Here is a 15,849-nt window from a genome sequence, read left to right as displayed (position 1 = left end):
AGATTCCAACTTATACCCTTTAGGCCCATAAGCCCAGAAATATATTTTTACAAGAAAAATTTTATTTGTATTTTGGTTCATAGGCAAATGATTAATTTTAAAGTTATAGAAACATACTGTAAGCCATTGTCATATCTAAATTAAGAGACAGTGGAAGACATAGGTTAAGAGCCTATAAATATAAAAATATATGTGCACATGAAATCATTATAACCAAATAAAAAAGCTTCATGAATGAGTTGGCTTGCATTTACTGCCTATTCTTAGCCCAACTACTATGGCCAGAAAAGCATAGTTATGTTTATTCATTCTATAATTTGAAGTAGAAAATGTGGATTAAAAAGAAAAAAGTTCCCGAAAATAAAAGAGGACAGATAAATCTAAAATAGGGATATAGGAAAGATTTCTATATGTAATTTAATTTCCCAATCAAAAAAATTCCAACAAATGTCATAAAAAAGATGCTTAATATAAATATTGACTATCAACTATTTAGCACATATTGTCATAGGTGCTGGGAGTCCATGGAGAAGAAAAAAGAAGTCTAGGAGTGAATTGAGAGTGGGGAGGACTTAATAAATAGGCCTGAGCAAAAATACATGCAGTTTTTAGTTAGTAATAACTTCTTACATCAAAAGCAGTGATTAATATATGTACATAATACAGGTGTGGCTGCTCCAAGTAAAGTAGTCAAGGTAAGCAGCTGTAAGAAAATGACATTTAAGGTGAGAATGAAGCGATCTGGTTGACTCTGTGAAGATCTAAGAGAAGGAAATGTCAGGCAGAAGGGACAGCAAGGATGAAAGCCTTCAGGTATTTTGAAGATGATAAAAGTATCCCTTGTTGCCATAACTGGTTTGGCTCAGTGGATAGAGCATCAGGCTGCAGGCTGAAAGGTCCCCGGTTCTATTCCGGTCAAGGGCATGTACCTTGGTTGCGGGCACATCCTCAGTAGGAGGTGTGCAGGAGGCAGCTGATTGATGCTTCTCTCTCATCGATGTTTCTAGCTCTCTATCTCTCTCCCTTCCTCTCTGTAAAAAATCAATAAAATACATTTTAAAAAAAAAAGTATCCCTTATAAAGGTGAAAGGCAATTATACAGACCTGCTAAATTAAAATTCACATTAAATTTATTTAAGACTAGAGGCCCAGTGCACAAAAATTTGTGCACTCGAGGGGGGCAGGGGCGGGTCTCTCAGCCCAACCTGTGCCCTCTCACAATCTGGGACCCCTTGGGGGATGACCAACTGCTGGCTTAGGCCCACTCCCTGGGGGGTTGGGCCTAAGCTGGCAATCAGACATGCCTCTGGCAGCCCGGGAACCCTCGGGGGATGTCCACTTGCCGGGGGGAGCAGGCCTAAGCTGCAGTCAGACATCCTTAGTGCTGCTGAGGAGGCAGGAGAGGCTCCCACCACCACCGCTGTACTGGCAGCCATCAGCCTGGCATGTGGCTGAGCAGAGCTCCTCCCATGTGGGAGCGCACTGACCACCAGGGGGCAGCTCCTGCATTGAGCGTCTGCGCCCTGGTGGTCAGTGTGTGTCATAGTAACCAGTCATTCCCAGTCGTTCTGCTGTTAGGGTCAGTTTGCATATTACCCTATTATTATATAGGATAGAGGCCTGGTACACGGGTGGGGGCCAGCTGGTTTGCCCTGAAGGGTGTCCTGGATCAGGGTGGGGGTTCCCGCTGGGGTGCCTGGCCAGCCTGGATGATGGGCTGATGGCTGTTTGCAGCTGGTCACACCCCCTTGAGGGTGGAGGTCCCCACTGGGGTGCCTGGCCAGCCTGGGTGAGGGGCTGAGGGCCGTTTTCAGGCTGGCCAAGCCTGTTGGCGATGGAAGCTCCCAGCCTCTGCTTTTTTCTTTTTTCTTATTCTGGGATTTATTTATCTTCTATAATTGAAACTTTGTTGCCTTCAGTGGAGCTGAGAACCGAGCTCCAGTTCTGTGGCCACGGCCGGCTGAAAGCAGGTATTGGGTTTATTTACCTTCTATAATTGAAACTTTGTTGCTTTTGAGTGGAGCTAAGAGCCGGTGGCAGGCTGGCTTCCTCCATCACTGGAGCAAGCAAGCCTCCTGCTCACTTCATCTCCGTGGCTGCTGGCCGCCATCTTGGTTGGGTTAATTTGCATACAGTTGCTCTGATTGGCTGGTGGGCGTGGCTTAAGGCATAGTGAAGGTACGGTCAATTTGCATATTTGTCTTTTATTAGATTAGATTATGATATTCTAGGCTGTGTTTTTCCTCAGCTGCTGGGAAAACATGAAGTTACTAGAAATCGAGAAAGAGATTTGGCAACCTAAGACTATATTTGGTTATGGTTTTCTTTCACTCCTAGAAGCAAGTAATTTGTAGGTGATACCCTAGACTAGTGAATATACATTTTCATTCTTCCAGGGGTCATATCCAATGGGTATTATAGAGGAACAGTGAAGATATTTTGAGTGTAGAGTGGACAAATTTTTGGGCATCCTCCTGTCCTGATTTTAAATCCATCTGTAAGCCAATGCTTCCTGTAGCAGACATGGAAGGTCACCTTCCCAATATACCCTAGCTTCTTCATTAATGATGGAATCTCAGCCATAATAAATGAGTCATAGTTATTAAATTTAGATCATACCCTTTTCTTTTGCAAGTGAAAGCATAGGGATAAGCATTTAATGCTGCTTTGGACAAGAACACATTGGAGAAGTTTGTTAGTAATTTTCTGGAAAGTATTTTGCTCCTGCTCAGAAGAGAGCACTAACTGAAAGAAAGAAAGAAAGAAAGAAAGAAAGAAAGAAAGAAAGAAAGAAAGAAAGAAAAGAAAGAAGGAAGGAAGGAAGGAAGGAAGGAAGGAAGGAAGGAAGGAAGGAAGGAAGGAAGGAAGGAAGGAAGGAGGGAAGAAAGAAAGAAAGAAAGAAAGAAAGAAAGAAAGAAAGAAAGAAAGAAAGAAAGAAAGAAAGAAAGAAAGAAAAAAGAAAAGAAAAGAAAGAAAGGTCCTTTTCTGCTACACACACTCTCTCAGCTACCTTGCTTTCTCTGTGTCCATGTGAGGACATGGTGCTTGCACTACTGTGCCAATACTGCCAACCTGGGGGATAGGCCAAGAGACTTGCAGAGGCCGGCTCAGGCTTTCTACATCAATTATCTGTCAAATTAACCCTGGTACTCTGTAAAGTTACACTTATTAAATATAGACATAATAAAATGACATGACAAATGTCATTAATATTTAAGCAACTTTTAGTAAGGTGGGGTCCAGCCTCCCTCCCCTATATAACTGCCTATTTGTCATCTCTTGGAAATCCAATGAGAATCTAAAACTTACTATGGAGAAAACAAAACTTGGTTTCTCCTCCTTTACTTATTCCTGTTTGAATCTTCCCATCACAGTAAATGGCTTCACCAAGTTGTTTCAGGCAAAAATTAGGATAATTCTTGATTAATTTTTCTCACTTATTCCCCATGACTAATCCATCTACAGGTCATATAGGTTCTACTTTCAGAATATGTCTCAAGTTTCTCTACTTTTCACCATTATACTGCCCTGAGTCCAATCAAAGCTACTAACCTCTAGCAGCTTCCTCCCCTCATTGCTGCAATAACTTCCTATTGTCTCTCAGCCAGTACTTTAAAAAAAAAATTGATTTTGGAGAGAGAGGAAGGGAGAAGGAGAGAGTGAATCATTGATGTGAAAGAAAAATATTGTTCAGTTGCCTCCTGGATGCAGCCCAATGTGGGATCAAACACACACCCTGGGTATGTGCCCTGACCAAAAATCGAACCCATGACCTTCTAGTGTACAGGACAATGCTCCAACAAACTGAGCCACACAAGCCAGGACTGTACTTTGGACACCTAAATATATCTTCTCCAGAGAAACTAGAATGAATTTTTATAACAGTCAATCATTTTATGGCATTTTCCCTATTAAAAATCCTCCAGTGGCTTTCCATTATAGTAAGTAGAAAGTCTAAACTCCTCACCATTTTCCTCAAGGCCTTGCATGATTTGTTTTCCACCTAAGACTTCAACTTTATCTCCAAGCACTCGCTTGTCTAAGTCTTCACTGGCCTCCTAGTTATGTGTCTGCTTGTTCTTTCTACCTCCTCTTTTCCAGCAGACATTGTCAAGAGCCTGTCCTATACATCCTTTAGGGTTTTACGAAAGTCACCTTCTCAATGGAGCCAACTCTGAACAACCTACATAAATTTCACCTTCATGTGCACATTAAATTCTCCTTTCCTTCTTAGCATATCACTAAGATGCTATATATTTTACATGTATGGCCTCTTTATTGCCTATCTCTCCAGTAAAAGATAAGTTCCAGAAGGGCAGGAATTTGTCCTACTTTGGTCACTGCTATATTCCCCAGTACCAGGTATAATGTCTGACACATTATACATGTTCAAGAAATATTTGTTGGATGACTTAAGTAATAAGTGGCTGACTAAATGAGCGATGATAACAAGTCTGACTTCCTGACCACATAGAATAGTGCTCAAAATGGTGAATATTGGTTTAAAAAATGAACAGAAGGCAGACCATCCTTCTAGTTTATGGACTGCCCCTTGTTGAGGATATTTTGCTTCTATGTTATTAAGACCTACTGATCTTCAGTTTACTTGAAAAGTCTCTGTCGAGTTTTTGTATTTGGGTAATTCTGGTCTCATAAAATCAATTAGAGAGTATTTCCTCTTCTTTTATCTTCTGAAAAAGATTTTAAAGTATAACAGGAGCATGTCATGTATGGTTTTATGGGTTCTAGTAAGGACCTTATATACTTGTCTGAGATAAGGACATAAGTAAATGATATAACAAGAGGTGAGTAAAACAGTAAGCCTACACTCATTGATCCAGCCTGAAATGTTGTTGTTTCTTGTTTTATTTTTAAAGAATCTTAAAAGAGTCTAATGTAATATTCTGTGATTAGATCCTTTACTCAACATGTGAGTCATGAACCCATCAGCTTAGAAGCCCTCCTTTTCTGTGATACATATATTTTTTTAGGAAAAAAAGTATTATCTATATATATAAAAGCCTAAGTGACCGTTACAACCGAATGAATGGAATGACTGGTTGACCAGTCACTATGATGCACACTGACCAGCAGGGGGCAGATTCTCAATGCAGGAGCTGCCCCTTGGTGGTCAGTGCACTCCCACAGCCAACCTCCCGTAGCCATCCAGCATCCATTCCTTCCACACCTGGCCCAGCGACCGTCGCCTTCTCTCCCGACCCTGCCGGGGCCTTCAGGCCCCTGGATGGGATGGGGAACCGGGGGTGGGTGGTGGCGGACATGGCCCCTTTCCCAAAGGGGCTGAAGGCCAGCTCTCTCCTTGGGGCCAGCGACCAACCTCCCGTACCCTGTCCCTTCCCCCGGCCTGCAGGCCCCGAACAGCCAGGCTCTGATTGTCCCTGATCACCGGCCAGGCCTAGGGACCCCACCCATGCACGAATTTGTGCACCAGGCCTCTAGGGTAAAATAAAAGTACACTTAATGGATGCCTATTTTGTTTGAAACATAAACTCATTAAAAGCAATGTCTCAGAGAGGCTACCTCCATATTTTCACTAGTCATAATAATGCAATGTCTTCCCAGTGTTTGCTGAAAAATGCTTTCTGGTGTATAAACTGGCTCTAAAGACAATTCACAAAAATGTGTTACAAAATATTTTGAACAACAGCAGCATTTATGAAATCCAAGGTGAACACAGTGAAGGGCAACACTCATTTGGACATAAGTTTCAGTGTATATTATTTCATGGTCATGCTTCATAAAATGTATTTCTCCATTCTGCATTGTGACTATACTTTAATAAGAAATATCAGAAACATTGAGGCAGTTTTTATATTCAGAGACTGACAATACTGATGGCATTTTTGGAAATAAAAAATATATGTATCTAATCCTTCATGTGTATATGGAAAACCACCCATCACAGTCTAAAATCCTATTACAGAGAAACATATAAATAGATATACATTCCATTTCACAAACTAAATTTCAGTGTCCATGTGGAAAATGGATAATATATATTCTAAAAAAAAATAGTTTCAGGGTATGAATGACAAGACTTTTTAAATATGGGAGAATAATTTTTCTCCTGCTAAAAGAAATATATATTTCATTATATATAAACAGGAATGGTTAGTAAACAAAACCAAATAACCTTTTACTCTATAGTTATAATTGTTGAAATATAGCTTTTACTTTCTGAATAAATATTAGGCAAAGGCAATTTTCATTCACTGGATTAGGTTAGCTAAAACTTTGCAAAAATTGCTATGACTATGAAAGAAATTATTTGTTTCATTAAATAAAGAAGAAAAACTACCAACTAAAAACATTATGTGGGGAAACAATAGATTTATTTCAACTGTTATACATTTTAAGGTATCAGAGATCTAAAACTAAGTAGTATATTGGAGATATACAGAAAGAAACTATAAACAATGATTTAAAGCAATGTAATTTCAACTTAATGATGAACACAAAGAATATTTTTTATATATGGTCAGATAAATACACATAAGTCATCCTTCCTATTTACCAGAGATCTTTCTTTCAGTAGAAAAACACAAACTTGGATTTTTTGGTTTGAATGCTCTTGCCTAGATACAAGAAACTGATGGTAAAGCACTATCCAGCCTGCCCACAACATAACGGAATCAGAGAAGACCAGTAAGTACTGGATACCATGCTACATGAAGAGCAGGCAAAGTTGAATACAATTTTTAAAGTTACAGATAATATTTTCTGCATTTTGTTTTATTTTTAAATTTCCTCTCTCCTATAAAGTTTTTATAAAGAAAAGGAAAAGGTTGCTGGTAAATAAAAATAGATCAATGTACATTTTCTAACTATAAAGAATTTTTATTGGATGAATACTTTTTGAAATGATCTCCTTTGTTGATTTCAATAGGAGATCATTTTGCATCCAAAATAAACTTGAAGCATGCTGACCTTAAATTATTTTATAAAATCTTATTTTTCAAAAATTTTATTTAAGAGTCTCTAAATTATAAAACTGAATTTCCTTACATTTATACTCAGAAGTAAACAACATAGCTAAAAACCTCCAATATTTTTAGAATTAAAAGTCCTAAAGAACATAGGGTGAGTAAGATGACTATTCTACCCTAGAGAAGTGCTTTCTTGGGTGCCATCAGATGTTCATTTCTCTTTCTGTATAACATCAAACAACCACTAACCCCAAAGGATTAATCTGGTCATGCGCTATACTCAGCTGCCATCTTGACTTTGAAAAGATATTATATTTTTTCTAAAAGTTTTTTTCCCCTGCCCCAGACTGTCTCTTGTTCATTAAAAGTGTAATAAGAAAATATTAAATAAATTTATGAACTACTAGATAATTGTGATGTTGTGCTCATATTTGAGAAAACCTTCCTATATATTACTCTAAGCCTCCTAAGTACAGTCTCAATACTTATCTATAAATACAAGGTGGTGGGGTAAAAGTGGGTTTACAGTTGTTTGTATGGAAAATAATACAATAAGCAATAAAAAGTGATCAAAAAATAAACTGTGTTTTGTGTACTCACAACTGTAAGTCTACTTTTGCCCCACCCTGTATGTGAGAGCTAGGAAATACTTTAAAATGTATTTCTCCATCATCTGGCAGAATTGTTTAAACTTTCTCACAAAAATAATTATCTTTTAAAATGTTTTCAATAATAGATTTCTACTTTCTCTTCAGAACATTATATCATCTCATCCATCACTCCCATCACTTTTTTCTATAATTTAAATGTTTCTCTCTTTTTTGGTCTTTAGTTTACAATGTTTCTTGTAATGGCATATATTTACTTTAAGTGCACATTTGTACTTCATTTTTTTCTCATTTTAACTTCTCAAAATTTCTTTATGCTTGTCTTACAAGGTTAGATCGCAACCTTAAATAAATTTGGTTTTGTTGCTCTATCTTCCTTTTAATTCTTGATTTTTTTTTCTATTTTGAACCTAAGTTTGAACTCAGGTCTCTAATAAAGTACACATACCCAGAATTATTCTTGAATAATTATTTGAATACTTTATGTAAGTATGGAACTTGAGTTTGCTAGTTATTTTACTTCAACACCTGAAGTTATTTATTTCCATTTTTCATCTGGTTATTTCAGGTGGCAAAATATTACCTTTTTCTTTGTTTCTTTATATTGTCTGTTCTCTCTGATTTGAAGATCTTGGCATTGTTTTTAGAGTTCTGTGGCTTTGTTACAATGTCTATGTATCTCAGTTTGTTTTATTCGGCTGGTTTGTGGCTAGGAATGATTTTCTCTATGGTACCCACATCTTCGGGTATGGAAAATTCTCAGTTATAAACTTTAAATTCCACCCATTTGGAATTTTTAGTAGACATTTGTGTAATTACTCATTTTCCCCCCATCTATTAACACTCTTCTTATTCTAGAAAATGTCTACAGATATGATTCACATTCCATTAATATTCTCTAAGGCTATTCTCTTTTCCTCCTAAAAATTTTCATTAAAATTTTAAATTTATATACTTTATCTGCTAATTTGCTTTCATTGTGTCCTAATGTTGGTTTTTATTTCTTCCTTTTTTTCTTAATAATTCAAAGTGGTTAATTATGCTTTTCCATATTGTTAAGCTATCTCAAATATTTAGGATTTTAGTTCTCCTGCTTTTGGTGCTTGCTTATTCTTCATTATGTTGGATAATTCTCACACAGTAATTTATCATTATTTAATTGAAAACTCGTTTTCAGGTTTGTTTGTGTGTGTTTTTTTGTTTTGTGTTTGTGTGTGTGTGTGTGTGCATGTGTGTGTTTTGTTTCCCTTTAAGAGTCCTGTGTGCTCTAGCTAAGACATGTTTCTATAAGAACTGTAGGTTTCCATTAGTTTACATAAATTATATTTGGGGGAATTCATGTACTATGAATAATATAAATTTGAGCCCCACACTGGTACATGCCAAGGTCTAGTGTTTTGATTTGTTATAGTAGAGCTATTTTTTTTTTCATTTCACCTATATTCCTAGGAAGACACACTCCAGTCACTTCCCTAGACCAGTGAGTGTAATTTTCTTGCTGCTTCATCAAGAAAGAAACGGCTATTCCAGGGTCTTGAATTTATGTGAGAATTTCAGTTCCAGAACCCTAACCTCATTGGACCCAGGGATTTAGCCACAAGAGACTTGATAAGGGACTGGCCTCTCCCTGTTTAGTCATGACATCAGCTCTGAGTCTTTCTCCTCTGCCTTTGTGTTCTTCTTTTCTGACCCTTCATGATTTTCAGATTTATCTGGTGTTGATCTATATATTTAGAAATATTTATAAATGGGAGGTGGTTGAGTGCCTCATCTCAGTCCACCGGAACTGTTGATATGAAACGGTTTTGTAATAAGTGATTCATCTAGATGCAGACAGTGAGTTTAGACTGTATTTCAGGTAGTTCAATGTGCATTTTACTATGTTGGGAAAACATAGCTTTCCAGAGTCCATTACATTAGAACCAGACACAATGTTCTGTCCTTCAATATATCCATTTGTCACCTCACATAATTAATGGGCTTTTGAAAATGTTTTTTTTCCCATCTATTTATTCATTTCCTACTTTGGCTCTGTTTCTCGGATTACATCAAGTTCTCTTCCCATGTTCATATGAACCTTATTATTTTTCTAAGTATATGTTCAATATATGTTTACCTACATATAACTTAAGGGGTAAATGTATGACAAATGAAGAATCTTTTAAAGGCCTAACAATTGACAAAAGATACACTCAAATAAAAAAATAAATAAGCATTAAATAAATTGTAAGTCATCACTAAATAAAATATTAGTTGCTATGTATTGTTTCTTATCATCTATTTTGTGCTTTATAGATAGTATCTTCAATTGAATAATTTCCTTCCTATTACCACAATGATTGCTCTTTTTATCTTGACTAGATACATATAGACCTTCCTTATTGAATTTAGAAATGGCTGGTCCAACTTAATCAATACCAAAATTACTTTGTCAGGCAGGCAGAGCAACAGAGCAAAAGGGGTATTCTGATGTGTCCCAGAATAGGGCATTCAGTCACTGGAAAATGTAATTAAGAAAAATCTCAGGATCCAAAAAGATGCCTTATGAGGGCTGGGTTGTGAGTTTTTGATTCTGTAATGCAAGGGTATGGCCTTCCCTTCTGCCCCTACACCGTTACTTAGACCTAGCTATATGGATTAGATCTCTCAGGCAATTCAGCTTTCTCTAATATGTAAATGTATGCATACCCTGTCCTTTCCATTTAAGAAGATGGAAAGACTTAAAAACGTTAAAATAAGTGGATCAGATTGATTTTAGTGCATGGTTGACAACAGTAATAATGAGATTAAAATGAAGAGTAGGGTCACTGACTACATAAAACTTGGGAGGAAAAAAGGTAGAGCAGAATGTGATTAAAGTTATTGGATGGCCAATATTTTAGTGGGCCTAAGTATTTATGTATTTGACCTTTGATAATAGTTTGTCTCTCCACTAAAATGAAATCTTCATGAGAATGGGGCCTGCACAGAGGGCTAGGGAGAGTGACTGCCAAGAAGATGCTTAACAAAATCACTGTTGAATAACATAAATGTCTAAAATCAGGCTCCCCAATGAACAAGATCTGTAAGGCCAAGGGAGAGTAGGAAATAAAGACATTGACTGAAAACCTAAATGTATGGAATGTCAAACAAAGTTTATAGGGGAAGATAACTGGTAATATAGATTTGGTCAGAAATTTTGAAGTATCATTTCAAATGGTTGTGGAAACAAAAGTATTTGGGAAATTCACACAAAGTTGGGTGGTGATACCATTGTAGTCTTACTAAGCCCAGATTTTCATAGTAGTTTTGAAAGCTGAAAATATATATTTTGAGATAACTCAACATACTCATTCCTGTCCTAAGACTCTCATTTGAATGCTGTCAATATCCATCTTATCCTTTGCTCTTTTTTCTTGAGAATGGAATGGAAAAGAGGGATGCTATACATTTAAAAATCCCTTTCGACACTTTCTTCAATATAAAGTAAAACACATTTTCCCCCTCAGTACATTTTCCAGGGTAAAGAGGGATTTTAAGAAATTACAAGATGACTTTTTTGCCTCAACCTAAGCAATAGAGATTTGGAAGCTTTTCTTTTAGATAATCTATTTTACTGAAAATTAGATTTGATAAAGAATTGCGGGCTCTTTTCCCAGAATGGCTTTCTAACTCTTGCTTTTTATATTGCAGATTAGCTTACTAGTGTGTCTTATATCAAATCAGGAGATCCTGTATATTATTGGCCTTTATTTTGAAATTATTAATTTTTCTTTGAATAGAGGATTTTTGATTGAGGAAATAGTTCTGCTTGCATTCCCACATGTAACCCTTGTTCTTTAGATTAAATGGGACTATGGGGGTCTCTACTTAAGGCCACTAGACCATCTTGGAATCCAAAGGCTAGAGGAGAAAGAAGACAGAGTGTCCTTATCTGGGCAGACTCCCTGAGTTATTCACACTCCTGTTCTTCCACCCCAGGCACAGCTGCTGCCTGTTCTCTCAAACCACCCAAATTAAAGAACAAAAAAATAAAGAGAAATGGTAAAATGTAAAATACTAAATTTCAAAAAGAACAAACTGTTCTTTGTAGTCTAATTTCTGCAGTAAAGGTAACAAATTTAGCATAGTGCTTAATACACAATAGGTATTCAATAAATATATAATAAAATAAAGGAACAATTGTATAGGTAAATGCAGCAATTTCATATATTAAAACACTCTATGCTAAACTTTAAACAAATATAGAGAGGGTAGAATTATTTAGAAAATAAAGTTGGATAAAGACTTAAGTGGTGGGTTAAATAACTCAGAGTAGCTCATTTTCTCTGTTTAAACATTTCCTCCATTCATATGCTTTCTCAATGGATGTATAACTATTATATGTATCCATTTATCTACACTAATAAAAGAGAAAAATGGTAATTGGCATACGACGATACCCTTTTCATTAGCTAATCAGGGCTATATGCAAATTAACTGCCAACTATGATTGGCAGTTAACTGCCAACAAGATGGCGGTTAATTTGCATATGTAGGCACAATGCAGGGAGGCGAAAGGGAAAGCAGGAAGAAGCCCCCTGCCACTGACAGTGACCAGAAACCCAGGGGGGAGCCAAGAGCTGGGGGGCAGGGCAAAGGCAGCCCCAGGGCCGCCTTTGCCCTGCCCCCTAGCCATGATCAGAGAATCAGGCGCCTTTGCCGCCCTGGCCAGTGATAGCAGGAAGTAGGGGTGGAGCCAGCGATGGGAGCTGGACACAGTCGAAGCTGGCAGTCCCGGGAGCTAGGGGTCCCTTGCCTGGGCCTAAAGCGGAGCCCACGATCGTGGGGCCACTGCAGCTGCGGGTCCCCGCTGCCCGAGCCGGACGCCTCAGCCAGAGGTGTTAGGCCTGGGCAGGGGCAGAGCCTGCAACCACAGGGAGCTGGGGGTCCCCTGCCCAGGCCTGACACCTCTGCCGGAGGCCTCAGGCCCGGTGATTGTTGATTGGAGGGCGATGAGGGTCAACTCCTCTGGCCGAGGTATCAGGCCTGGGCGGGGAGCTGAGCCATGGATTGGGGGGATATGATGGTCCCCTTGCCCAGGCCTGAAGCCTGGGCCAGAGGCCTCAGGCCTGGGCGGGGGCCAGAGCCAGTGATCGGGGGGATATGGGGGTCCCCTGTCCAAGCCTGACACCTCTGGCGGAGGCATCAGGCCTGAGCAAGGGGCCAATCAGGCGATCGGAGGGTGATGGTGGTCTACGCCTCTGGCCGAGGCATCAGGCCTTGGTAAGGGGCAGAGCCAGCAATCGGAGGGGTCTGGGGGTCCCCTGCCCAGGCCTGACGCCTGGGCCAGAGGCATCAGGCCTGGGCTGGGGGCAGAACCAGTGATGTGGGTAAATGAGGGTCTCCTGCCCAGGCCTTACGCCTCTGTCAGAGGCTTCAGGCCTGGACAAGGGGCCGATCCTGCGATTGGAGGGTGATGGGGGTCAATGCCTGAGGGCTCCCAGTATGTGAGAGGGGGCAGGCTGGGCTGAGGGACACTCCCTGCCCCCCCCCACACACCCAGTGCACGAATTTCGTGCACCGGGCCCCTAGTTTTATAATAATTGAATATATCTATTGCCCTGAATTATGAATATAACCATTAATGAGCATCCACTCTATTTAACAGCTAGTTTAGTACTGTATGTCCCCTATTTGAGACTATTTTGTCCCTCATGCTCTAGCTCTTAAACAAGTGGTGCTTTCCAACCAATTGTGGCTCAGTGGTTGAGCATCAACCCATGAACAAGGAGGTCATGGTTTGATTCCCAGTCAGGGTACATGCCTGGGTTTCTGGCTCAATCCCCAGTAGGGAGAATGCAGTAGGCAGCTGATCAGTGATTATCTCTTATCATTGATGTTTCTATCTCTCCTTCTCCCCTTTCCACTGAAATTAATAAAAATACATATATATTTTTAAAAGAAGTGGTGCTTCTTAGATATATTTAATGTGCAAAAAATGATGTTATATAGAAAGCTTTGTAAAACTAAAGATTCAAATGAGAAAATAATAATTAATTGTACAAATTATAAATTAATGCCATTAATATGGTAGAGGTAATTTATATTACTTGACAACCTTGGAAAACTTTTAAATTAATAGATATTATTATTGTTGACATCCATATACTGAATTTTAATATTAAAATACTTAGCATGAAAGCAGAAATAATATAGTCTAAAATTATTCCTGAGAAATAAAAATATATAAGAAAAAAATCTAAATTTAAAAATTTTTTAAATTATTTAAAATTTTTTTTTATTGATTTTAGAGAGAAAGGGAGAGGGAGAGAAATAGAAAGACCAATGATGAGAATCATTGATTGCTTTTTGCATGCCCCCTACTGGGGATCCAGCCCAAAACCCTGACATGTGCCCTGACCAGGAATCAAATTGTGACATCCTAATTCATAGGTCAACGCTCAACCACTGAGTCATACCAATTGGGCAAAATATAAATGTAATTTAATTTCAATATTTTATGTTTGATATCAATTATATGTTTACTAGAGGCCTGGTGCATGAAAATTTGTGCACTCAGGGGGGTCCCTCAGCCTGGCCTTGACACTCTTGCAGTCCGGGACCCCTCGGGGAATGTCCACCTACCGGTTTAGGCCCACTCCCCAGGGGATCAGTCCTACGCTGGGAGTCAGACATCCTTCTGGCAGCCTGGGGGATGTCCATCAATCGGACATCTTAGCGCTGCCCTGGAGTCGGGAGAGGTTCCTGCCACTGCCGCTGTGCTCGCAGCTGTCAGCCCGGCTTGTGGCTGATTGGAGCTCCCCCTGTGGAAGTGTACTGATCACCAGGGGGGAACTCCTGCATTGAGCATCTTCCCCTGGTGATCAGCACATGTCATAGCAACAGGTCGTTCCTAGTTGTTCTGCCGTTAGGGTCAATTTGCATATTACCCTTTTATTATATAGGATAATTTTACAATGTTTCCCTCTCAGCTGTGTACTTCCTCTCATATGATAGAGTAGTGGTTCTTAATCTTTTAAATACATAGGAATCATCTGACATATTCAAAATGCTGGTTCTGGATCACATTCCCAAAGATTCTGATTAAGCAAACCTGGCATAGTGCCCAGGAATAGATATTTGTGTAGGTTCACTTCAGGCTACATTGAGATATTCCTTAAAATATTTGCAGAATAGAAGAAGAAATTGTTCCTAGGAGCCATCAAACTAGATGAGAATAAAGTAGAAATGTTTTAAAAGCTGTATAGTAAGGACCTCACTGCCAGAGCATCAGCATATGCTTTTCATTATAAAATTATTGAAAAAATCATTATCACTGGGATGATTATTTCCTAGGAAACTAAAATGCTTTTGATTCTGGTTATATGCATTTTCAGACCACTTTGTTTATTGTAATAATAATATATGTAAAATTTATGAAAATTAATATAAAACAGTTTTATACAATAACAAATGTGGTTCTATTCTGTAGTATCATACTGAATGAGAAATTGGAGAAACTCCTAGCATTGAAATAGTTAATTCCCAAAAGGTGATGAGCTTGTAATATAACAAAAACCTAATGGACAGATTTATTTAATATGTTGGTGAATTTATAGGTCTATAGTTGGTTTATTTCTAAATGATTTTATTATTGGAGACTGATTGTATCCAACTTCCTGAGGGTGGAAAAAAACATTAAGATGCAAATAGTGAAATAAAGTCTTCAAGACAGTCTCATATTATAACACTACTTCTTCTGTATACAATGAGAATAATGTGAAAAACAATTCTTTGGAAATCTAAAATATCAATAACACTTGACTTCAAATAATGATCTGTGAGATAATTTAATTTAATCACCTCAAATTTACTTGATAGAATAGTGTTTATGTCTAGTGAATATATGTTAGAAATGACAGACCAAAGAAGCAATTTGATTGGTTAATGAAGAGTCTAAGAATGTTAATTGAATTTGATGGAATTCATTAGTTAAGACATTCAAGCAGATACTTTACAACCCCAATTATGTACTCTAACATATGTAATAGTACAATATGATATATGTACTTCATTGTTCAATTAAGCATATATGAGAATAAGACATGGCATGGCACAAAAAAACATTAGCCTGAGACAAATTCTGCCTCCTCTCTCGCCCCCTTACCCAAATATAATCCGTACAACAGGGCACAAAGGCACAGAGGCAGATGTCATGGCATATTCTTGCAGAATGCAAGGCTGCTCAAGATCATCTACAGATAATGATCCATGACATCTTGGGATGTGATGAAGTATAAAATGAAAGTAGGAGAAAGCAAAAATGTTATATA

The 15,849-nt window shown here is 38.3% G+C and overlaps 1 protein-coding gene across 3 annotated transcripts in view; it reads right to left on the bottom strand.

The window, feature by feature from the left end:
- SYT1 (synaptotagmin 1) overlaps positions 1-15,849 on the bottom strand; it is a 567,791-nt gene that overhangs the window by 432,081 nt on the left and 119,861 nt on the right. The window lies entirely within an intron of this gene.

Source organism: Myotis daubentonii, chromosome 2, assembly GCF_963259705.1.
Source record: "Myotis daubentonii chromosome 2, mMyoDau2.1, whole genome shotgun sequence".
NCBI lineage: Eukaryota > Metazoa > Chordata > Mammalia > Chiroptera > Vespertilionidae > Myotis > Myotis daubentonii.
The sequence above is the reverse complement of the archived record's forward strand: the minus strand, read 5'-3'. Positions and strand labels throughout refer to the sequence as shown.